The sequence below is a fragment of the Rousettus aegyptiacus genome, unplaced genomic scaffold (assembly GCF_014176215.1).
Source record: "Rousettus aegyptiacus isolate mRouAeg1 unplaced genomic scaffold, mRouAeg1.p scaffold_m13_p_6, whole genome shotgun sequence".
Lineage (NCBI taxonomy): Eukaryota > Metazoa > Chordata > Mammalia > Chiroptera > Pteropodidae > Rousettus > Rousettus aegyptiacus.
In genome coordinates, this window is record NW_023416309.1 from 108,974,533 (window position 1) to 108,999,432 (window position 24,900).

General features: G+C 46.5%; 1 long non-coding RNA gene across 1 annotated transcript in view; it reads right to left on the reverse strand.

The window, feature by feature from the left end:
• Positions 1–2,417: 2,417 nt before the first annotated feature.
• Positions 2,418–24,900, reverse strand: part of LOC107510274 — a 71,902-nt gene continuing 49,419 nt past the window's right edge. The window contains exons 3-4 of the long non-coding RNA XR_004951492.1: positions 6,802–7,141; positions 2,418–3,020 (exon numbers count right to left, since the gene is read on the reverse strand). This is a non-coding gene — a long non-coding RNA (uncharacterized LOC107510274). The remainder of the gene's footprint in view (positions 3,021–6,801; positions 7,142–24,900) is intronic.

Genomic DNA, 24,900 nt, shown 5'->3' on the forward strand with positions numbered 1-24,900 from the left:
AATTCAGAGTTGGTTTGCTTTGAATGTACAGTGTTTATCTTTCCTTGGGGGTCAGACTGTCATGTAAAGCCCAGACTGGGGACTTCTGCAGGTTTTTAATTTACTACAGCAGGAGGGGAACCCAGCCAGCTGCCCACTCACCCTCCGGCTTTGCCGGTGCTCGGTTGTACAGCTTGTCTTGTCTTTTGCAACCTCAGCAGACTGAAAGTAAAGGCCGATGATCGTGCTTGACTCTTGGCTGACGCGCACAGTGCTACCTGCAGCCCGTGGCTTGGTGAGACCCCAAGCAAAGGCACCAGTATTTAGGAAAAGTTTGTTTGTACGTCGATGCCTTTTTTTGCCTCCTTTATTGGAAGAGTGCTCATGGCTGGGAGGCAGGTGCCCACCTGTGGCAGTGGGGTCCTTTATTGGAACACTTACAGTGCCGATGAGATTCACAGAATCAATTTCGCTCTGTTGCGGGGTCACAGATCAGACCCCTCGCTCTGGCCAGTTAGCTCACCAGCGCGTGTCAGAAGGGACCTGGGGCAAGAACTTGTAAGGGCCTAGCATAACCATGGCTTCCGTTGGAGAAACACGACTCCAAAAGCACGTCCCACAACGAAGAAACCGGATTGGAGGCGGACATAACAGCAGTCACTAAGTTAGCAAGGGTCCCTCAGCCAGGGGCTGACCTACACCAGACCTCACGGACCGTGAGGCCATGAGTACACCACAACTGCAATTTAAAAAAAAAAAGAGAGAAGTTTTGTGTTCTCCCAAATGTTAATTTTTAACATGGCATGTCCTCAGTGATAATACGAGATGCTGAGGCATCTGGAATAAGCAAGGGAAGTAATTAGGGGTAAGAATCTTGGAAAGGCTACGGGATTTTAAGTGTACCTCCAGGGCCGAGGCCTTCGCGTGCTCCCCGTCCTCTCTCGCCCATCAGCTGCACCCGTCCCACCTCTGTGGCTGCCTCTTCGTGTCTCTCGGAGACCTTCAGCCACGCACAGCCCCACGGCGCCTGCTGCCTAACCTGGCCCCTCCTGCTGACTTTCCGTACTTGGCCGAGCTGGCCCTGCAGATCCCCCGTCAGGACACAGTCCTTGGATGCTCCGAGCTCAGTCTCTTCTTGTTTTAGGTCCCCCGATGTCCCTCCAGCCCCGTGCGTTTAGGCCACACCCCAACACTGAGCCTTTAACACTCACTTCCACGTGAAGGCAGAAATCAAGCCCGGGATCCGAAACACATGGACTTTCTCAGAGGTGTAGACCTACGAGTGAATTTTTCCCTCCAAATGAACACACATTATTGTTATTATTATTTTTAGGTCGCTTTCCAAATCCAGTATACAAACACGCCACACTTTGCTTCTCTCGATTTTTAAACTCTTTTCAGAGCCCACCGGCCCGGATTTGTTGGTGCAGTTTGCCTTGGAATCCGCCACTTGGGTTTTTGAAATCAAAGCGTACACTCTGTGTTTGTACAGGTCAAATCACATTACAGTGTGGCCAAAGATTTATTTCTAAGGGGGAACAAGCAGCCTACTCTTCAAAGAATCTTCTTTTCGTCACAAACTTCTGCCTTGATGAAACGTAGGCCTTTTCCTAACTAGGACCTCGTAACTCCTCTGGCCATAGTACAATAAATTTTGAAAACTTGGGCCAAACATTGGGCTCTCCTGGAATTTCACCTTTTTTAAATTGCGGAATAAATAGACTTATCAGCAAGACTATGGACAACTCTCGATCATACAGAGTAACTCATTATAATAGGATTTTTTTGTGTGTGTGTTCATATAATGATTTAATAAAGACGTTTGGCACATAAATAAGGCTCTCGGAGACCAAGCATTTTTAACGAGAAGGATTAAGATCAGCCTATGGGGAATATTAGTTAAAATGTCTTTTCTAGCTTTGGTAAAACTCTCCCATCTGTTTAGAGACAAATTCATTATTCTTAACTGAAAACCCTCCTGAAATAGACGTGGCGAAAAAGTCCTGCCCCTTCCCAACGAGCTTAAAATTGCTTAGAAACAAAAGGCAGGAGGAGAGAGGGCCGCGTCTCCAGATAATGAGGTCCTGCCTTTGTGTTTTATCTACGAAACGGCACCGTTTGAGAAGTCTGGATCCCATTTCATTTGAAGCGAATGTAAATGTAGTGCCTGGAAGCCTCCCAAATGAATAAATTCTTTGCTGATAATTTTTAAGTGAAGAAAGATCAACAGGAGGGGGGCATGAGAGAGGATTCTAGGCTGCAGGGTGGGTATGTGTGCGTGTGCGTGCGTGTGCGCATGTGCACGCACACACATTCGTGGGGTTGGGGTAGGGAAATGAAATGGAAATGGAAGAAAACAAAACCGCGTCTAATGTGTCCATAGGTGTGGGAGGCCATCGAGAGGGGTAGGTGTCTTTGTATTTAGCTGAGCAATTAAGAGAGTGCTGGACACAATTTTTTTTTTGTTTTTTGTTTTTACTTTTACTTTTTATGTGCCATGCTGAATTCTTGCTCTTTCTTGGAAAACTCCAATAGAGGTATTTCCTCTAAAAGAGCCCCTGCTGACTACTGCGCTTGTGAAATCCTGTAGTTTACCTGTCCCATCCTGAGGACAGCGGCGTGACAAACCGCCCGTCTTTACATCATCGTCTAATCTTCCTTCTCTGTGTCTGTAGGCTGTTTTTTCTCCCCCGGATGATGGCCCCAAATGACACCAGTTTATGGCAGATAAGAGACTACACCACGGACCATTTCTCTCTTTAATTTTCCTGCATTTCGTGAGGTCTTGCTGAGCACAGTCCGCAGCTTCTGTGGTGAGGGAGAGGACCAAAAGCTGTAGGGTCGTCCCATTCACTCTTAAGGTCAATCAAGGTTACCAGAGGAGGAACCGAAGAGGTTGTTTATGTAAACCTCTCCACCAAGCCTTGAGAAGTCCTGCAAGGAGCACGATTCACTCTGGGGCTTTAAGTTCTCATTTAGCTTCTTTGTTTGAAAAATGAAGGGGATGCAAAAGGCCAGCGAGCCTCCTTGTTCTTTGACCACTGGAAGAAAGGTAGAGAAAAAGGAAAAAAAAAAATTAACAAAGAGACGACGCATGTAACCTCCTCCTTCCTTCCCCTCTCCTCGTCCACAGGCCAAATCTAATAAAGATGATTGAATTACATGTCTTTTCCTCCCATTGAAATCTACTGCATCCTAGTCAAATATTAGAACTCAGGAAATAAGGCAGGACGAGGTCCCTCGTGAAACCTTAGAAGGCAGCTCAGGGCTCGGGGGCGGCAGGCCTGCCTGGCTGGGCGGCTCTAATTAAGAAATCACCCTGCTGAGCAGAACTTAATCTAAATAAAATATAAAAAAGGAATTCAGTGAAAACCATTACCTCCTCCACACACACCTCATCTCCACGGCCTGCATCCCCCCGCAGTCCGAGGACCCTCCCGCCCAGTCCTGGGGTGCTCTGAGGTGTTCTGCGTGCCCACAGTACAATCGGGCGTACGGACCCACGAAGAGGAAGCTGGGTATGGTGCCAGCCTCTCACTGTTTGGCCGGACTTTCTCAGGGCCAGAGGTTTGGAGGGGGATAAGGGATAGGATTTGATTGGGGATTGATTAAGGAATTGGACATCTGGCCAACTCTCCTAGTACAGCACAGTGAACTGCCACCCCATGACCTCTTTGTAGGGCGGCCGAGTTCTTGCCCATCCTTCAGCTGATTTTGATGAGTGGCCACTTTAGCGCAAAGACCAAAAACCCTGGCAAGTTGGCTCAGTCAGAACCCCCTACTCCTGACGTTTCGGAGTTGAGCCTGATTTCCCTCTCCCACTACAAAAGACCCTTGCAATCATCTCCCTTAAATAAGGTCTTTTTCGCTGTCTTTAATGAGTGCTGTGAATAAGTGTTTCTTTAACACCTTCATCTTAGGAAAACCCCTGCGAATCCTTCAGGAGAACCCCACAAAGCCTCTGCTGACCAACGCAGCAACAGGTATGAGCAGTGTGATGTGTCACGTGTCACAATGCAGTCATTATCGTTTGCCTGTCAATCTTCCTCTAGACCAGGGGTGAGAAAATTTTCTCTTAAAGGACCAGGTAGTAAATATTGCAGGCTTTGCGGGCCATACGGTCTCTGTAGCTTCTACTCAACATTTGCTATTGTTGCGAAAGCGGCCGTAGACGAATATAACCTGGTGGGCATTACTGTGCCTCAACAAAGCTTCGTAGACACTGCAGTTTGAATTTTATGTCATTTTCATGTGTCACAAAATATTAGTATTGTTTTGTTTTTACAAACATTAAAAAACATAAAAGCTATGCTACTTCATGATCTATATAAAAAAGGGCAAGGAAGGGGTGGAATTAACCCATGGGGTACAGTTTGTTAACTCCTGGTCTAGACTAAGGAGTGACCCTCAGAGGTAAATCTTACCTATTTTTGAGTTTCATTATCTAGTTTTTCAGAAGTAATTCTTCTTTGAGTTTCACTAGATAGTATTAACTGATGCATAACATGAGTGAATAAAAACAACTAAATGACCAGTGGACTACAAAAGTTTCCTTGAGACAGATACTGAATAAAACAGCTATAAATGTGACTTTTGGGACATTGTTAAAATTCCATGTTTCTTCATGCTAATTAGGGATATAATATCTTAAATGAGGTCCCACAGTGCCAGTCACAAATCCTGCTAGTCTAGAATTATTCTGCAAATCACTGGATGATGACAGAATTTTCTAGAGCAGTTCAATATCATGACCCCTTCTTTAACAATTCCCTAACCTTTATGCGATACTCAGCTCCTGACGCAGGGATTCCCCCTTGTGCCATCCTCTCTTTCTGAGTGTAGACTGGACCTAATAACTCACCTAATAATCAGTAGAATATACAAAAGTGGTGGGCTGCCACTTCCAAAATTACATTATGTAAGATGACATTATGACTTGGGTTTTGGGCTCTCTGTTGCCTTCTCAGTTTGCACGCTTTTCTGGCAAGCTGCCCTGTTGGAGAGGCTCATATGGCAAGGAACCGAAGGTAGCCATCAGCCACTATCTGGTGAGCAACTGAGACCCTCAGTCTAACCACCATCGAGGAACTAAATCCTTCCAACAACCACATGGGCAAACTTGGAAATGGGTTTCCAGTTGAGGCTCCAGATAAGACCACTAGAGAGACTAGACTGACACTTTGATTAGTCTTGTGAGAAAGCTTGAAGCAGAGGACCCAGCTAAGCCATGCCAGATTCCCGGCTTACAGGAACTATACAATGGCACATGTGAACTATCGTAAGCCACTAAGTTTGGGGGCAATTTGTTACACAGATAACTAATACATCTACCTACATGACAATTGGGTATATATTTACTCCTTTTCCCTACCAGAATGTCAAGTTCCTGCAGGGTAGGGGTTAGTTACTTCACATTCATCTTGTCCCATGATATATGCTTAACAGAATGTTAACTTGTACTTTGAATTTCATTGAATGCAGTCAATTTAAATAATGGCAATAACATGTAAATATGCGTCAGTGGTAAGACACAGCAGGAAGTTGGTTAGGGCAGAACCGTAAGGGAAAAAATCACTTGGATTTGTACCTATGGTGCCCAGGTTACGTTTTAAAGAAACCTCAACGTTGGCGCCTCCTAACTATGCCAAAGAGGTCTTCACCCTCATTGACCCAGACACACCAACATGCCTGTTGGATGGTCAGCCTCATTATGCAAGCAATTCTCTCCCTTCCCTCCCTTCACATTTCATATGAGCAATGAGAGATGCTATAAGGAGAGAGGGAAAGATGGAAAGAGAACTATGAGAAAGTCGGAAAGAAACCGAGACGAGGAAAGGAAAAAGAGCAGAAGAAAGAGAAGTGGTCAGAACACTCGAGCCAGATGCAGAGAAATGGTTCGAAAGGAAACATCTGATTTTCCTCTCTCTAGTCATGACTATTTTGACAAGGGGCTTGGCCTTTATCAGCAAGGAAAAAAGAAAAAGCAGAAATGGTCTTCCCGAGGACCCAACGCTCTTGGAATTCAATGACCTAATTCTGTATGAGGTTGCAGAACAGAGATTGCCACTCTCGTCTGAGCCTCGTGGCATCTGCTTTCTCTGTTTTTCTCAGCAGCACATACCACATCACTATCAGGGGCTAGGAATAAAGAGCAGAGGATGTGGGAGAACAGTCTGGACGCTCTGCTTAGCAAACGTATTCTTAAATCACTGTAGATTCTCATTTGCTATCTTACTGTTTGTTCACTTATCTTAGCAGTTAAGTCAACTTTTCATTACTTTTGTAGACATTATATAATATCTTTTTCCTCCACCCCAGTCACCAGCTAGCTGTTAGTTAGCCAGTCTCATCCCAGAATGGGTGGGGGTTGGGGTCAGCTCGAGCTGAATAATTCTCACACTGACATTTGAGGGAACCAATTCCCAGCCATTGAATGAACCTAAGTTTTCTACAGTTATCGTAGGACCAAATAAATCTCAAAACAGAAAGCTGAGAGTGTTTAAAGGTCAAAACCATTTGAACTAATTACTTAAGTCTAAATGTTCTCATTTGTACAGTAGAAACAATAATATATGCCTCACGGGGTTATTTTGGAGATTAAATGTCCATAAAAAGCTGAGTCTACTGCAAGGTTACGTGACATTTCAGGTGAGATAATTCTCTGTGGTGGTAGCACGTCCTGTGCATTACAGGAATTCGTAACATCTCCAGCTTTTACTCACCAGACACTAGTAGCCCCACCCACCTGCCACCACTTCTCCAAATGTCCCCAGTTCATAAATATTAGATGCTATTTTTATTATCATTGAAATCATTACTAACAGCAGCATCACCCTGATGGGTGACAGATTTCTCTTACTGAATCCTTGAAAACGTTGCTGAACTTCTGCACCCTTTCAAAAGAAAGAGCCAAAAAAAGGGGCAAGGTCATTCATCTGATATCGGAGCATTAGGAAATCCACCCTCTTCCGTGAATATTTCCTGGAAGGAAAAAGTCGCCATTTTGCCCTGCTCCGGGGACTAGGTACACTCCTTGGCCTCATAGATTTGTGGGACGCTGTGAAGTCTTCCACTGGTGTAAGTTCTCCAGCCGTAGGTGCTGCTGGTAGAGTTAACTCCTGAAACCACTCTTGGAGATTTCCGAGGCCACCACCGCCCGCACCTGAGGAAGGAAGAAAAGAGACGCTCAAGAAAACACCCTCTAACAGATGTTACTTTCTTTGCTGTTTTTCGTGGTTTCACACGTGTTTGGGCTTACAAGCGTGTTTTTTGCCCAAATTGTTCTTGCGCATTCTAACACTGTTTGCTTTAGGTGTTTTGCCACCGCACCGTTTTGAAGGTACAAACATTTTTCATGGCTTGTGTGAAGTGGACGAACTGTGAGGGGCATGCTGGTGACTACGTGGAGGGCGGCATTCCTCAAAGGTTTTAGCTAAATAAGTGCCAATCACAGAGGAAAGTGGAGAAAAAAAGATTTCCAGCGGACTGGGAGTGGCCAGCTGAAAATACGAAATGTCTCTCCATCTCCGATTTTCATCTTTACCATCCACGCACAGTTGATTGTCTATGCTCAAGTAATTTTTCTCATTCGTTTCAATGGACCCTCCATGTTGAGCCCTGTCCATCCTGTGGCTTTTCCTGCCCCTCACCCCATCCCCCTGAAGCGCGCCCAATGAGCTTGGCAAAGGAAAGATCACAGCCTTGGGATTTGATGGACCTACATGAAAATTAGTTTTAATTAAGGAAAAGAGTCAGCCTTTCGATTAAAGAAAATGAAGACGAGCGAGCACTCAAACCCTACGCTTATCCCTTCTTCTCTATTCTTTCCCTTCCTTACCGGACGGCTTCGCGATTCCCCTCGTGTGAAGTGAATCCTCTTCTGTCCCCTTTCCTGCCACCCAGCACCCTGCCGACTGCCTCGCTCACCCTCTGCGTTCTGCTCAAAACCTTCCCTTCCCGGGGCCTTTCTCTCTGTGACCTCCGAGTTCTTCGAAATCTGTCTTGAATCCAAGCTACCTGTGAAGGTTTCCCTGATGAATTACACTTCGTGACAGCCGCCTTCCTGCACGGTCAGCATACCGTGTCAATTAAACACCTCAGCACAGAGAAACGCCTTTTAAAAATGCATGTCGGTGTTAAGTGTTTTTCTCTCTTATCTTAAACTTTTATAATTTTTAATCTAAGCGTGGCTATGAACGAGTGATGTCCGAATCATGACAGGTTTGTGGGCATTTCACAAATCACAAATTTCCTAATAAAAAAACAGGCTCCTTATTTATGTTTTACAATAGAAACATTAACAAGAGCTACTTATAATCCCTCCAAGTAGCTTAACTGTGGACTCCTTGAGGGCAGGAAATTTATCTGTTTTTCATTGTTTTCCTCTTAGTGTTCAATTCAGAGGCTTGGATAATTAAGATTTTCAGAAAATATACGCTGAATGAACCTAAGAATGAATGAACGACTGTATTTTTCTAATTCATTTCTATGCGCTTTAGTTGATCTGCATATTTTATCAAAAGCACATATTTATGATACATTGTCAGTATCATGCTTGCACGACCTGTCGATTGTCTTGCAGTTGTTGGTTAGTTCCAGGCATGGTCATTGAGTTTCTCTTGTTTACACTTGAACTTAACCATGTTCTTCAGAGCACCAACCATAGGGTTTTGCCCACAGTAGGTGCTTTAGAAATTTTTTTGGAATGAACGTTATTTGCTGTGCAATACAAAGAGCATAGGTACAAGATTTTGGAGTAAAGGCGATCATTAAAGTGAAAAACAGCAACTTGTCCCCAAATACATTTAAGGTTAGATAAAATGTTTGTAGGGTGAGGGAAAACCATCAGATGAGGAATAATGAGCAAGCCTGGGGACCGGGATGGCAGTACATAGACCGGCTCTGCGAATACTGTCGCCTCGTCTTACCTTCCGGGGTGCTGGGTTGTCTTCTGGAGTAAGAAACGGAGTAGCTTTTTTCCCAGATAGTCGTACTTTATTAACTTCTGTCTCTCAGGCAGGGGGAAGGGCTGCCTATAATGAGGAGGCTTTCAAGGGGGGTTGTCAAGAACTCAATTAAAAATCATAACTTATATTCCTAATGGGAATGGCCACATGCCAACACCCATGGATTTTTTCGCTCGTAGAGGATATTGGGGCTTTCAAAATGAAAACAAGCCAGCAATCTCAATTAGAAGCAATAACACCAACTGAGGGCAGAATGTCTTGATTGATAGACGATATAAGGGAGGGGACCGGGGATCACGATGGGCCCCTGGTCATCACAGAAACTGGAGCTATGGCTTTGCCTAGACTTAGTTGAAGACCAAGGACTTCAAGCACATCCCCAGCGCTCTTCCACCCGGGGCGTTGGAAAGCAACACTTAGAGCTCGTGTGCTAGACGCTACCATCACAGGCATGAAAGGTCAAACGAAGCATCGTTTCATGGACCCTCTGGACCCACTCTTAATAGTCTCGAGTGATTCACTCGTGGCATCTTGAAATCCATCGTGAGTCAACTGGGGACCACGTTTAACAGTCTCTGTCTTCTGATCATTTAAAGATGCATGTGGCCCTCCCATCACCAGACAGGACAGAAGGGCAAAGCTTGTGAGTGAGGGATTTGTTACTTTATCTGACTAAAGAGTAGTCAGAATGCGTCACCTGTATCTGAACAGAACGCAGTTGTAAATATGTCAAAAACAACTCTGAGAAATCTTCGAGTGGACCTCTCGACTTCAGGTATCATCAGTTTTTCCCAGAAAGAGTGAAGCAAAGCCGCGGGTAGATGGGCGAGCACTCCAGAGAAAGTTCTGTTCCTGAGACTTGGTGTAAAGGAAGATTTGGCCCAGGAGGTATTTCAGGCTGACCTTGTCTGGTGGCCATAGTCAGGCTCGCACTTAACCTGGCACCTGTCAAGCAGGTTCAGTGACACTTACAACATGGTGTTATTGTGATGGTCAAGTAGCCTAACGTATGCAAAGTCACTCATCACGTTCCTGGTACACGGTAAGCGTTTAGCAAATGCTTGCTCCATTTCAAAGACCAACACCCAACCACACACCCAGCGTCAGCCCTACACTTGGACTCCCTTTCCCCTATTAGCTTCAGTGACACAGTGCTGAAGAATAAAGATGGCCAAGCCTGCAGAAGGCCGACGGGAACTTTCCTGCAAAGCCGTCCTGCGGCTCGCGGAGGGTGATGGATTAAATCTTTACCGCGGGAGTCTGAGCGATATAAAAAATGCTCCCTTTGAAACTTTTAATTAACTGTGATTTGCTTGTTACATAATTCCCAGTACTGAAGTTGCTTCCTTCCCGTGTAATAACCGTCCACTAGTTAGCTTGTGGCCGGTGGGCTCGGCAACAGAAAGTAGTTGAAGTCAGCCTCCTGAGATGCCAAGGAGAGACCTTTTTCTCAGGTTTCTGGGTAGGTTTGGAAGCCAACACCCCTGAAAGGGAAGCAGAGGCTGCATGCCACAGGCATCCAGGACACAAGGCCTACACAGTGTTTTTGAAAAGTCAGTATCGCTCGCTGACGATAAAGGGGCATTCACTGTGGGCAAGGGGGTGGGTGGAGTGGGGGCGACCAGGCAGGCCCCGGACCGACTCTGCAGCCAGTTTTCTTTTTCCACCATCTCTAGAGTTGAGTTGGTGCCAGGACAGCTCAAAGCTTGCGGAGACACCCGGAGACACAGATAGCGAGCCCCCCGCGGCCCCCAGCCCCCTGCCTTTTCCATGGAAGGTAGCAGCAGCTACCAGGGGCGTCATCACAGAGCATTAATTTTTTCCCTTGCCTGGCTTCCCACATTCTGTGACCACCTCAGACCGTGCCAGGGAAAATATTGAGAGCCTAGGTAAACGAAGGGGAACCCAACATTCACCAGTCTGGCCTTAAAATAGGAGGTGGAACGCCCCCATCCCAGCGAGTACACAGGCAGTGACTGTTAACCAGTGTGCCGAGAGCACCCGCCCACCCCACCCCAACAGCTCACCCCGACTCCCGTGAAAGCCTATCTCAGAGAGCGGACAAAGAGGTAGCCAGTTTGCTGCCTCGTTCGCTTTGCCCCCCCTCCCCCGCACACCCCAAACCCGTGACTTGGGTGAATATTAATGAACATGAAGTGACCTGACCCAAACCTGCGCACGGCCTCGGGCAGGGGGGGCACCTTGGTAAAACACATGTCCGGGGTGGGGTCGAGGTTTGGGCGCAGCAACTGGGGAGAGCCCAGAGGAAGAGTGTTCCTGGAGGAGAGTCGGGGGACCTCAGGAGTTACAGGACACACTCCAGGGCTGGGCAAGGGGCAGAGAGAAAAATGTCTCCTCACAGACGACTTGTGACATCGTTCTAGAACTCGCTGCTGTGCCACAGGGCTGCGTTTTCCAGGTGGCGTGCACGCCGTGGGGAGAGGGTTCCAGCTGGAAGAAGTAGGGAAGAGAAGGAAGGGGCAGAGGATAACCCGGGGTGAGGACGAGGAGGAGCGCGTGGTGTGTACCACGCCCGCCTAAGTTCGTCGCGTTTTCTGAGTGTTCTCCAGAGTTTGAACGGAAGAATGCAAGCCAGCCGGTTACATTTGAATTTCAGATCAAGAACAAATACATATTTTAAGATAAATGTTGTATTTGGTTATACGTATGTTTTTTTAAAAAATTTTTATTTTGTTAGTTTCAAATATACAGTACATTGGTTAGACATTTATATATTTTATAAAACGATCCCCCTAATTGCTCCTCTTTCTTCTGGTTTTCCACCTAGCCAATATATTAATGCTGACTGCACCCCCCATGCCGTGCTCCCCATCCCCGTGGCCATCTATCAACTACGAATTTGTACTTCTTTAACCCCTCGCCCCATTCTCCCAGCCCCTTTACTTTTAAAAAAAAATTATCAGAAATGTAATGTTCGGTTAAATTTAAATTTTAATAAACAATAAATAATTCAGTATAAATATGTCCCATGCAATATCTGGAATTCAAATATAAATAAGTGTACTATATTTTATCCACAATTCTATCGCTTTGTCTTGCCCCCTCAACTAGAATGGAAACCCCCAAGGGCAGAGACCGTTTCTGCCATATCCTCCCACAAAACTGAATATTAGTTGTTCATTCCGCCTGCTACTTTGCCATGAATAATTATGCCATGAAAGGCATCATAATGGGGATACGTGTGCACACTCTGCAATCTGACTGTCCTGGATTCACTTATTATTAGCCGTGTGATTTTGGGCAAGTAACTTAATCGCTGTTTCCTCAGTTTACTCATCTGCTAAATGGGAAGATGAAAGTTGCCTAGCTAAGAGAGTTCACATTACGAAACCATATTGTTAAGACATTTATTGTATCCTAGGCTCATGGAAGGTACTCAGCAAATTTTAGCTATGATGATGATGATGATGATGATGTACTTGATAAATAAGGGAGCGTGACAGAAAGGAACTAGCTCATGAGTGTTAGAGACCCATCTGAGCTAACCATTGGCCTTTTTCAACCAGTTCCGTGGCCTTGAGGGAGACTGTAGCGGGGTTTCCAAGATTTCTTCCAATTCTAAAATCCCATAATGTAATAGAGTGAATGGATGAGAACCAAACGAGAATAAAAACCATGTCAACAGAATCGTGAAAGCGGTTAAAAAGTAGAAGTGCGATGGGGGGTGTTTCATTTGACAGATAGAAAAGCCCGTCCTCAAATGCAAGATGCGAGTCCTCTCGAGGCTCTGATGTTAGGAAGGCTGGGTTTTCAGAGACACAACATGCGACCCCCGTGAGAGAACATACAACCCCCACGAGGGCAGAGTGTGTGCCTCAGCTCGGATTTTCACCAGAAGGAGCCTCTTCTAAGGCCGAACAGGAGAGCCTTCCCTGGAAGCAGCCAACCCAGTTGCAGCCAATAAATTCATGGCAACCTAGTTCCAACACATCAGAGAAGGCATGGTCCCCACAAGCCACAAGGTCTTTGATGATTTGTGACATTTCCAGATAATTTCAAATTTCACTAGTGACCTTTATAGCTATTTTTCACCATCCCTGGGAAATTATCACTTAGCTACAGAGAAAATATTTGTCCCTCTCATGTTATTCTGAAGACAGAGTGTGGGCAGGCACCAAGAAGCTAGACAGATAGACACCCTCACAGCAATGGTTTCCTCCCAGGCAGCTCTTTCTCATGTCAGGTGACAGAAGAGATGAAGGAGAAGAGGCTCCATCAGCAGCTCTTCTAACAATGGAGGGCCCACCTCTGCTGGGTTCAGGAGGCTCTGGAGGAATGATGCAAAAAAGAGGAGATACAGCCCCCTACTCCAGAATAGTCACAACACACCTGGAAGGCGGCATTATTCTTCAATACAGCGGTGACTTAAGAGGCTGAGCGTAGCAACATACAGGTGCAAGATGGAATGCATTTGTGCTAAAATGACAAAAAATGAGCTATATGGGCCTAACCAAGATGTGAGCTTTCAATAGGCAAATGCGTAGTTGGGGAAGAGTAAAGAATGCTCTACGCAAACATAGTAAGGTTTCGAGAGCACGCCAGGGAATGGTCACAAGCGGGAGCCTAATGACAAGCTAACCTAGAGACCGGTGAAGCCTTCAGTGTGTAGGTTGGGCTCTAGTCTTACTAAATTAGCTGACAAGCCAGGTTTCACCGAAGTAATTGGGTTTCCCGTAGTGTTTTCTACGGTGCTGTGATTTAAGGAGCTCGGTGCAGAAGCATTGAATGGTCCACCAATTTAAAAGTATTTCCTCTACCAATAAGAAATTCTGTCCACGGAATCATTTGGATTACATGTTACTAGGGGCGCATAAATTGGTTCACTGTCTATGGAAGGCAATTGGCAAGAGCTCAAGGAATTACAAATCACGTTCCCTTTAAACAGCAATTTGACCTGCAGGAATTTATCCCACAGGAATACTTGAACGCGGACCAGGTTATTTATTTCGGCATTGTTTACAAGATAAGAACACCGAAGCAACCTAAATGCCCATTCGAAGGGGACTAGTTCGATCGTTTTGGTATTAATTCGTTCATGGAGTAAATGCAAATTGATAATGAATATGGAGTTCTTTAAATACTGATAGGGAACGACCTCTAAAATGCATTGTTTTGTTTTTGTTTTGTTTTGTTTAAAAGGCAAAGCACAGTAAAGACTACAAAGCATGCTGCTATATTGTTAAAAATTAAAGGGGCCTCAAGGAGGTAGAACATAACTCCCCACTCACTGAGTACGGGCTGAATTTAGTGACTTTGTTCCAAAGAGGACAGATGGAGGGGAGGAACAGTAACTGTACAGTGGAAAAACCTAGCAAACAGTACCTCAGCCAGGTGGTCAAGGTTCATGTTATCTGCAGAAAGCCATGTGGATCCCAGATACTACGTGATATGATGATGAAAATGACATTTCACCTCTGAGGCCATCCTCCCCAAAATCCATAAGCCTTAGATAACCATTAGGGAAAAAAAAGTCAGCCAAACTCAAACTCGGAAACATTCTACAAAATACTTGACCAGCCCTCCTCAAAACTGTCAAGGACATCAAAAGGAGAAAAGTCTGGAAAACTGTCACAGACCGGTGGAGGCTGAGACCCGATGACTGCACGTAATGTGCTATGCTCGATGAGATCCTGGGGCAGAGAAGGGACGATGAGACAAAACTAGTAAAATCTGAACGACGATGGAAGTTCATTAACAGCAACGGACCGGTGTCGGTTCCTTAGCGGCGGCAAATGGACCAGAGCAACACACGAGGTAAACAGACGGAGAAACGGGGCGATGGCGTACACAGGAAGCCTATATTCTCTCTGCGACTTTTTTTTTTTTTCATTTTAAAACTTTTCTAAAATAAAACGTTAAAAATTGAAAAGGAGTAGAGGTTATCTGATTCCTCACACGTGCATAAAACATCTGGGGAAGGATAGGCAATAAACTGAAGTAAATAATTTCAGTTGCCCGTGAGGGAGGATCTGGGTTACCAGAGGCAAAGGTTTTCACGATGCGCACATTCATATTTTGAATTATAAGTCATACAAATTTACTGCCTCTTTAAAAATGAGAGTTTACATTTTACAAAAACAAAACAATTTTTAATCCAAGTTAAGTGCGTTTCTAAAAAAAAAAAAACAGCGTAGTTTTGAAACGCATTGTTTTTGAGTACTACATTAAAACATGGCTCTCAAAGAATTCATTAACTTGGGTTAATTTCCCATATGAATAAGTTAGATGGCTCCCAAAGGTATGCAGCTCCGAGGAGACTGTTATGGGGGGCGTGGAAGTTTCGAGGGGGAGAAGAACATGGGGAGATGGTCTAAACACACGGTATTCATAGCCCAGGAAGACAACGCGAAGGTGCCATGGAGAGGATGAGCATGAGGCGAGGAGAGAGCAAGAGGCCCAGAGGTGATCAGCTGCCACCAAGAGCGACCTTGTTGACGCGAAGTCTGGGCGAACGGGTCCTCCCTCTGCTTCCCGGGAGACGGCATTCGGTATCATCCCATGTCTAAAACGAGTCTTTCTCTGCCTTTGGCCCCTCACCAAGAAAAATGGACTAAATTGTGAGACTTCAGACGCTTGCCCCGACCCCGTGAGAGCAGAGCCCGGCTGGGCTCCTTCTTTCCGGCCTTGACCCATCACCCACAGGGAGGTGATAGTGAGGCGCACTCACGTGGGACGCCGAAGTCCCTTCGGTCAGAGCCGTGAGCTTGAGAGAAAGGGCACGGGATTAGCAGGCCACTGAGCCAGCTGGGGGCTGGGGGGGAGCGGCGAGGAGCCAGGACACCCACCAAGAGAGGGAGGGAAACGGTTAATAATTCAAGGTGACAAATTAAGCCGGCTACTCAGGGGCTCCAGTTTGGCTGATCGCGAAGTCTAAACAGAACTGTCGGAAACTGGGAAGGCGCTGTCACTTTTACTGTATTTTTCCACACGTATTTTCTGCCTTTTTTTTTTTTTTTAATTTGGAAATGTTCGTGGGGAGCTGGAAAAGGCAGGCTGGAGAACTCCTGGGGCTTGAGGTTGTGTGTGGGGGGGGCAGAGGGGAGGTGAAAGCGTGTCTCTGCTTGGATCTCCATCTAATTCAGATCAGCAGCTCCCCAAAGGCGCCCGCCACGGGTGGCGGGAGGTTGCCTAGCCCCGCCCCCTCCCCCCTCCCCCCATCCTCCGTGGAAACACCCTCACCTTCTCTCGTTTTCACTGCCCTTCGGTGCCAGCACGCAACCTCCTGCCAAGTTACACTGCCGGCGTGCTCCATCCACCAGCCCCGCCGGCCGCCCTGTTACTAAACTCGGCAGCCGCTTAACAGGGAGCAGATGGAGAGAGAGACGCGCGACAGCCCCGAGGCCGGCACCAGGGAGGCCTGGCCCGAGGGGCGCGGAGGACGGAAACGCCTGCGCTGACCTCCAGCGCGCGGCGGCGAGGCCTCTGCTTTCACGAAGCCGGAGACGTGAACGCCCCCCCCCCCCCGCCCGGGGACAGTCACCCAAAGGAAGCAGTGGGCTCCGGGCGTCCGACATGACCCCGGGCCCCGTTCTGGGGAGAGTGCGAGAAATCAGCACGCGCGGTGACAGATGGACCGCGGGGTTACTGCCCTTGGGGCGCTAGGCCCCTCGAGCTCCGTGCTCTGACCTGCTGCACGCGCACATTGACTGAGCGCTGGGTTCCCGGCGTCCGGGCCCAGGCTCAGCACAGTGGACATTTAAAGAGCACTTTCTGTGTGGGAGGCTGTGTCCGTGGATGAGTTTAAATCCTCGTAGAACTGGCAACGTGATTTTAACGTTAAGGATAAGCATGTGCACCACTCCCCTTACACACACACACACACGCGCGCGCGCGCGCACACACACACACACGCACACACTCGCAGTTCATTCTGCAGAAACAGCTCTGCTTGGCTTCTCTGCTCCAAGGTCACATTTAATATCATCCATTCTAAAGAACACAGAACAGTTTTGTCAAATGCATTTTAGACAAGAAAAAACGGGTGAAACGCAGTGCACGCGTGAGCAGGAATGCACACGCACGCACACACGCGAGCGCGCACACACGGTCCGCCTTCCCTTCCAGCAAGCACTGTACGTGCTCTGTGGTCTCCCAAAGAACATGGCGTAGGACAACCCCAAAGCACCTGCTGCTTAAATGCCTTAGCTGGCTGGAGGCTTCCCTACGGTTTGGCCAAAGCCACGGTGCCCAGGTCTTGGGTCCCTCCATGAGAGCGTGGCGCTCAGGTTGGCGGGTCACCCATCGCAGACCTTATCCATACAGTTGCAGCCCCCACCCTATCTCATGGAACAGTGCAGACACAATTCTCCTATTGTCCTCTGACTCTGAGGTTGAGGGAAGAGGAACATGGACACACTCAAAACCTCCCTCGAAAAGATTAGCGAAATTATTAGCCGACAGTAATGGCGATAAGCCAATCTGCTCTCAAATCCCCCTGGGCACCAAGTCACCTCTGAGTCTCTTAAAGCCCCAAACACAAGACCGTGTGTTCTCCTGCATTTGCCATGTTGTTCTCGAAGACTGCCAGGCCGGGCTTACTGCTCCCTCACCCACCAAGCGAATAAGCAGGGGCAGGAACCAAGCATAATGCTTGTGTCTGAGCCCTGAGTCCCCATGCCCCCACGGCCTGTAAGAGGCAGATGTCCAGGGCCAGGCATTGCTGGGAACTGCTTCATCCAACCTTGCTCGGATGAAACGCTTGTTAGACCAGAGCTGTGGCTGATGACTAGTGGTTAGCGTTAATTATAGAACTCTCCAGCAATGGTGCGCTTTCTCCTCCTGTCGCCATGTCTGAGTGACCATCTATAACCCCCATGCTGCCACTCCGCTGGCCACTCTAGTCTCCCGTCAGGAGCTATGGGTGTTTCTGGAACGGAAATTAAATTCTGTTTCCAGGACTCGTTACACGCGTCCTTATATTGCATGCATATTTCAAACCGTAGTCTCCAAGAAAATGAAGTCTTAATGTTTGCTTACCCATATATATATATATATATAAATTAATAATGTAGATTGATTAAATATACGTGATGCTGGAAGACACACAAAGAAGGAAAGTTGAAAGATTGAAATGTTGGTGATATATTTACATAACACTGAAGCAATCGATTGACTGACTGAATTTATGTTACTGATAAATTAAATGAGACATTAAAGAATTTGTCAATGGAGCCAGAAGACAGCTAGTTCAATAACTCTGTGAATATTCTACTCAAGAGAGTACATATATGTGTAAAGAAATACAGAGGTGAGCATTACCTACAGGTCAGAGAACTAGTCATTCATTCCTTTATCTTCCAACAGCTACTGAATCCCTACTATGTTCCTGGTACAGGTTAAGACCAGGTGTTCAGTAGGATTCTCTTGGTGCAGCCACGTTAAAAGCCCTGTCATTTCCAGAGGAATCAGTGCCACTCAGAAAACACAGACAGGCACAGAAGAAGGAAAAAAAAAAGCCTCAAAGCTAAGCAAATAAAGGGACATCGTTCAGGTGATGGCTAGCTGGGGAAGCTTTCAGGCATCCATTGTTTATGACTTTGTCTGTGAGGCACGTTTATGAGGTATTAAGTAGAACCCCGTTCCTACGAATTAATAGTGAGCCTTTGGAGGGTTCAGCCTCATTCCTCCTGCGGCAGGCTGTCGGAAAAGCCTCTGTCGAAAGGTCTAGAGCCTGAGTCTGAATACCAAGTCACAACGATGCAGTCTCCTTCAGTATGGTTATTTTATAGACTCTCTCTCTCTCTCACACACACACACACTTGAATAGAACAAGCAATATACCATTTGTATACAACTTTCATGTTGTACATTCTCATACATAAATGCTTTCACAGTGTATGTGCTAACACACATACACACATACACACACACAGAGTATTTTGCATCTGCGAAGTCTAAGGTTTTAGTTAAACTCCAGAAAGACTTCCTTTGAGACAAATGGAAGATAACTGAAACCCGATGAATCAGTTTCTCTCCTCGCCAAACGGAGGTTGAAATAAATAACCAACAGATCGTTTTGAAAGTAGCTGAAATCCTGAGGCTAAAGGTATTGTAGAAACATAAGAGACCCCTAATCCTATAGAATGTACACACTGACCCACTATTTGGTATTATTCAATGACGAAAAGATAGATACGCATACACAGCTACTAGAAAAACTTTCTTCTTAGGATGCCTAGAACTAAGCACCTGAGATAATTATATGTCCCTAAACAATTTGGGCATTTTCGAGGGTCCGTAAAGCAGATCTTTGAAGCATGCATTTCACATTTAGTTGTGCCAGTCTGCGCACAAGCATGGCACAAACTCATTCAAACATAATACTGCTCTCTGCAAAACTGAAATCATTTCATTCTGGTCTATGACTAAATTATATCCTCAGTAATGGTGATCGTGATCTGGGAAAAGAAGAACAAATAGCAGAGCAAAGAATAGCTAGGCTCTGGTGAAGCACAGAGCCCCCAAACCCCGGAGTCCCCCTCTTCATCTTTAGTCACTTGTCTACCCAGAGGCCTGGCCTATAGGAGCCCAGCTCAGCAGCATCTGCATGTGGATGAACTGTAGACAAGGGCCCTGACTACCGGCTCACAGGAAGAAGCCAAATCCATAGCTGCTCCCTCACCTAAGCGGTGCTTTCTCCCCCTTTCTGCATCTTCTGATGGAGAATCTTGCAAATCGAAAGCAAAAGAGAATTAGAAGGCAGAGGCAGAAGACAGGGAGGCCCAGCCAGAAGCAGAAAGACGCATCGCAAGAAAGATTGCCCCTTGGGAGAAGAATCGTTCACAGTCTGTCCATCCACCCATCACTGATTATCCCCCGAAATCAAGGGAGCCACCCAGCTCAGTCCTGTATGTTGACACAATCAGTTCCTTTGCTGAGTTTGGCCTGCTTCTCACACCGCGGGCAGCCAGATGGGGCCTCGCAGGAAGATCACAGGTCCCCACCCGTGTCTGAACTAATGGCAACAGGAGAAGAAATAAGAATCGGAACTGAAACATCTATTCAAGTTGGGAGTGAAAAAAAAAAAAAAAAGCCAGATTCAACTGACAAGAGTTTTTCAACCCAGGCAACTAACCACTCACCTGGAGCTGGCGTGAGGGTGGACAAAGAAAATCAAGTCAAAATCCAAAATCCGAATGAGCGAGTCCAAGGGTCTCTGCCCTGCCACCGTTTCCTCTGTCTCTCGGTCATCAGGTGTAGGGGAGCTGACCGGGGACGTGGCACTGATAAACTCCGCAGGGCTGGAAAAAGGGACAAGGGGTCTGGCCTGATCGCGGCCCTGTCCCTCCATCTCCAACCAGCCTCGGAAGCAGAAGGCACCCGGATGTGTGCAGAATGCTCGCTCTCGACATTGAATGAGCCCGTGGAATACCTCGATCGGATCTTTTATAGTGCTTTGTTTATTACCTGTGTGCCCTTATTTCATAAGGGAACTGAGAAAGAGAGAGAGAGAGAGAGAGCAGGAATGATGAAGATGACTATTAGTAGCAATCCAAAGACAGCTTTTCTTAAGCTTCATTCATAGCAGCAAACGCGGCCAAACAACCTAGCAATTGTTCTCTCAAATGTCACCTTTCTGTATGGGCCACTGTGCCGATAAAACTCTGCTCTCTCGTTTTTGCTCTCCCTGCTCCCCACCCCCCACCACCACTAAAAAAAAAAAAAAAAAAAATGGCTGTGTGATCCTCCAAATATCTCCAGAAATTGAACCTACAAGGAAGGCCTTTCTTCTTCTCCCTGCTCCCCCCCCTCCCCGTTTTTTCTTTCTTCTTCACACAGCCTGAACAATTTGGCTCTGTTCTGAGTGCATTCCTGTGGCCCATTCTCTTCCAGTCCCCTGTGCTGGGCTGAGAGGACGGTGGACCGGGAGAACACAAGGCCACATTCAGACCCAGGACGGCGCTTGGGCGGGGGGAGAAACACGGACCCAATGTACCTATGATTGTTGCGCCACCAACTTAATACCTGGGCAGGGAGACAAAGGCTCTTTAGAAAAAGCCCAGGCTTCAGGGTGACCCAGTCCCCACCCTCCCGGAGTTCAAAAGATAACAGGGGCTGAAAATAAGGCTCCAACGTAATTAAAGTTTTCCAAGTCATTGCAGGAGCTATTACCGATGATGACAGAGAACTCACTGCTCGCTAGCCCCTTTTGATGAATATTCTCTGCTCATAGGTAGAGACTTTCTGTGTGTGCGTGCGTGCGTGTGTGTGTGTGTGTGTGTGTACACGTGCACGTGCATGGATGCACACACATCTCTCTATTCCTGGACAAAATGTTACCAATACTCTCAGAGCCCTACGCCTCTCCCAGAAGCAGAGGTGTCGCCGTTGCTCAGAAAGTCCCTGATTTCGAAGGGAATCTGCAAAATGAGGAAGCCCTCTCAACACGAACTCTATTTTATTCTTAACAAAGAGTAAGTGGGCACTTGATGTGTGTTTGTTTGTTTTATCCGTGTATTTATTTCTGCTTGGGATCCAGAAATTGCACTTGCCCATGGAAGTGGGTGGAGGTCTCAAAATAAGTTCAGATGACAAAGGAAAGGGGTTTACTGCCGTCTCAGCAAGTCACAGGGGTGTTTAGAGGACATCTGCTCTAACCAGGGCGGGCGCCATGCGCGTCATAGTCAGACCTCAGAGGCCAACGTGAGAACACACCTCACTGGCCCTTATTAGCTCCACGGTGCTCAGCCGGAGTCTGCATCAAGAGAAAGAACTTTTAGCCAGAAAACTGGAGAGGCAGAAAGAGCCAGGCCCAGAAGGTCACTGAGAAATGAGAATGGGACAATTCGCACCTGAGCCTCAACCAGGATTTTTCTACCGTTGTAATTAAAAAAACAAAAACGCACTTAGAAAACTGTTCTCAACTCTTGCCTCATTTACATGTTTCACAGAAGGGCCGTAAGCCGCACCCAAACACGGCCCCGGCATCGAGGACGTAGAAGTCCCAAATAACAATTTTTGGGTGTTGAAAATTTTCAGACTCACAAGGAAGAGGGAAAAAAAAAAAAAAAAAAAAAAGAGCCATGCCGTGGTGTGCTGGACCCGGCTCACTCACTCGCAGGGGCCGATTGTTAAGTTTACAAGAGTTTTGTGAGCCAGTCGTTAAACACAGCCGCTATTAAAAGTTAAATTCTATAAACTTACAATCAAATGAGTTATACTAAAAACAAGGGTAAGTAAGCTTATCACTCCTTTACTACTTCGCAGTGTTTTCACTATTATTTATGCTCTCGAGGTTTTTTTATGCCTATTGTATCCACGGAATGGAAATACTGTGTAATGGTAACCTGTCTCCCGTCTCTCTCCTGCTCTGTATGACGTCCCATTTTTCGCTTAACATTGGCCAGGGCAGGGACATGAACACGATGGAAATCTAAAACTCCTACAAATCACGGTCTGATTGATGGTTTTGTATTGTCCGGACACAAGAGAGCGATGAAGAAAATGCTAATAATTCAGATTAAACGTGCAAATACATCACGTCTACAGTTGCCACGTTGTGCGAAGCCAAAAACATATATATATGTCTTAAGGAAGTGTTCTTCCAGTATTCAAAAATCATTCTTTGATCCAGCGAAGAAATTACTTGTGTCATCCACAAAGAAGTTAGGTTCCAACATATGTCTTCACTGTTTTATCTTATTTCCTAACCAAAATGAAAATATTGACCAGCGTTCACATTGGAACTATACTCTTTCATTGGCTGCGAAAGAACAGTCAGCGAAATGTTTTTTGAGAATCAATTCGCTATTGGGAATTTACAAGAAAGGGTATTGCATATTTTATAATCGTCTGCAAATTATGTGCGATACATTCTTTATATCAAGATTTGTAATTAACTTACGCATGTATAAACATGAATACGTTTTATTAGAGAGCCGTTTGTTAAACATTTATCAGCATACCAGCGTCTAGTAGCATAACTAAAGGTAAAGAAAGAGGGGGATTTTAATGATTTACAGAATGACGAGTAGAAGTAGATGTGTAGATGTGCGTACATGTATTTATTCATCACTTAGTTTGGTTTAATGGAGATAGATCATAAAACATTGAAAGAAGGCTATTGGTAGAAAAATGACATGGTGTGAGCTATGCCTACCTGTCCTACTGTTTGATCAAGGCCACCAAGAACATGGCTCACGGAAAGGCAGGCAAAGGAGGCAAGAGCCCGCCCTTAAATTGTTCACATGTCCGGCTACTGTTTTATAGTTTCCAGAAGCATTTCTGCACAAACTATGTCATGTGAGCCTCATAAAGGCTTTGAGATAAAGGTGAAATGGGGAGTCTCCCCACTGCATGGGCGAGCCTAATAATTCGGTTCAGAAGGCATGTGTGGCTTGCCCAAAGTCACACAATTGAGGGTGGCTAAAATAAGCCTAGAACGCAGGTCTTCTGATCTCTAGCCCCCTATTTCTCAAGCGAGGTTCAAGACTTCCCCTTTGGAGCAGCTCTTCTGGAAAGTTCCATCCCTCTTCAATGTGAGTATAAGCAAAGAGGCAGTCCAGCGGGGGGAAAAGGCACGTTGTCGACCTCAGTCACACTTGCCAGCTCTGTCTCCTTGGGCAACAATGTCGGCGTCCAGGCTTTGATCTGTCTGTCGATCACTTACAGTCACTGCACCCCAAGTGAGCAGCCACCTGGCCAGAGAATCAAACTCAGCAGACAGACAGCTGTGGCAGAGCCCAGGTGCTGCAACTCCATGAATGACAGTGCTGACTTTCAACTTTTATCTTATTTTTTTTTTTTAGAACAACAAACTTTTTCATTTTGCAAGCAAAATCCTATGTGAAATATAATTCAGACCAAAAGACACGTTTCTGAGCTATAGAGAGAAGGGGCCAATTATGGTTACAATTGCTATCTGCTCATGGGGACCCTGAAGGCACCGGCAAAGAACCCTCGTCTCCTTGAACTTAAACACACACACACACACACACACACACACACACAATTAGCATGTAATGTTAGTGAGGGCAGTGTGTGTGCGCATGTGTGCGTGCGCCGGGGGGGGGGGGGGGCGGGGGCAGAGGGTCCCGCATTCTATACTGGGGGTCTCCTCTGAAGCTTGGCTAGATACCTTGGAATCTCCTGCCACTGGTCACAAAAGGCAAAATGAAAGAGTGACGGCCCCTCGGTAGAAGTGGGTAGAAGAAAATAAAGCTCCAAGCATACGTCATACCGTGAAAAAGCAAGCGGGTGAATCTTTAATTATTATCACAGTTACCAGAGCTTAAGTGCCAAGCACTGCTCTGAGCTCTTTGTGTGTATTGTTTTAAATGCTTTATACAGCATCCCTTTGAGAAAGGCATTCTCCTGATCTTGACCTAGTAGATAAAGGAATTCATGCTTAACGAGGTTAAGTGTTTGCTGCTCGTAAGTGGTGAAGCCAAATCAGCAGTGTCTTCCTGGGCATGTAAGTGGCCATTCTTTGATTTAATGGTCTGCAGGCTTCGTCTTAAAATTCTTAATAATTTTATCTCTGAATTTGTGTTTTGTAAACGGAGTCGGATGGAGCGTGTCCAGAGGGCTTGGGTCCTCTGCTCGCATGTGGTCCTGCCTCCTGGCCTCCCTGGGCTGGACTCTTAGCCACGTGCTTCCCACCCCCAAGGCTCCATGGCGCCCCAACCCCCTCAGCCACCCCTGACCACTGCCCACCCGGGGCAGCACCCGGGGCCTGCACACAAGGAAAATCTCGTGTTCTGTCATCGCCCTCTGCACCCAGCGGGGGCCTGGGCCCAGACACGTGAGGGATGGGGTCAAGTGCGTGCCCTGGGTTCCTCCAGTGGGGGAGCCCCCAGCCATTCCCACCTCTCCCTCTCAATGCAGTTTCTGAGCACGTCCTGGAATGAAGGCCGCAGTCTTTTCAAGGCCACGTGTCCTTCGAGGGTCTGGGCTGTGGGCCCATGACGTCCCCGCTCTGGTCAGCATCTTGCAT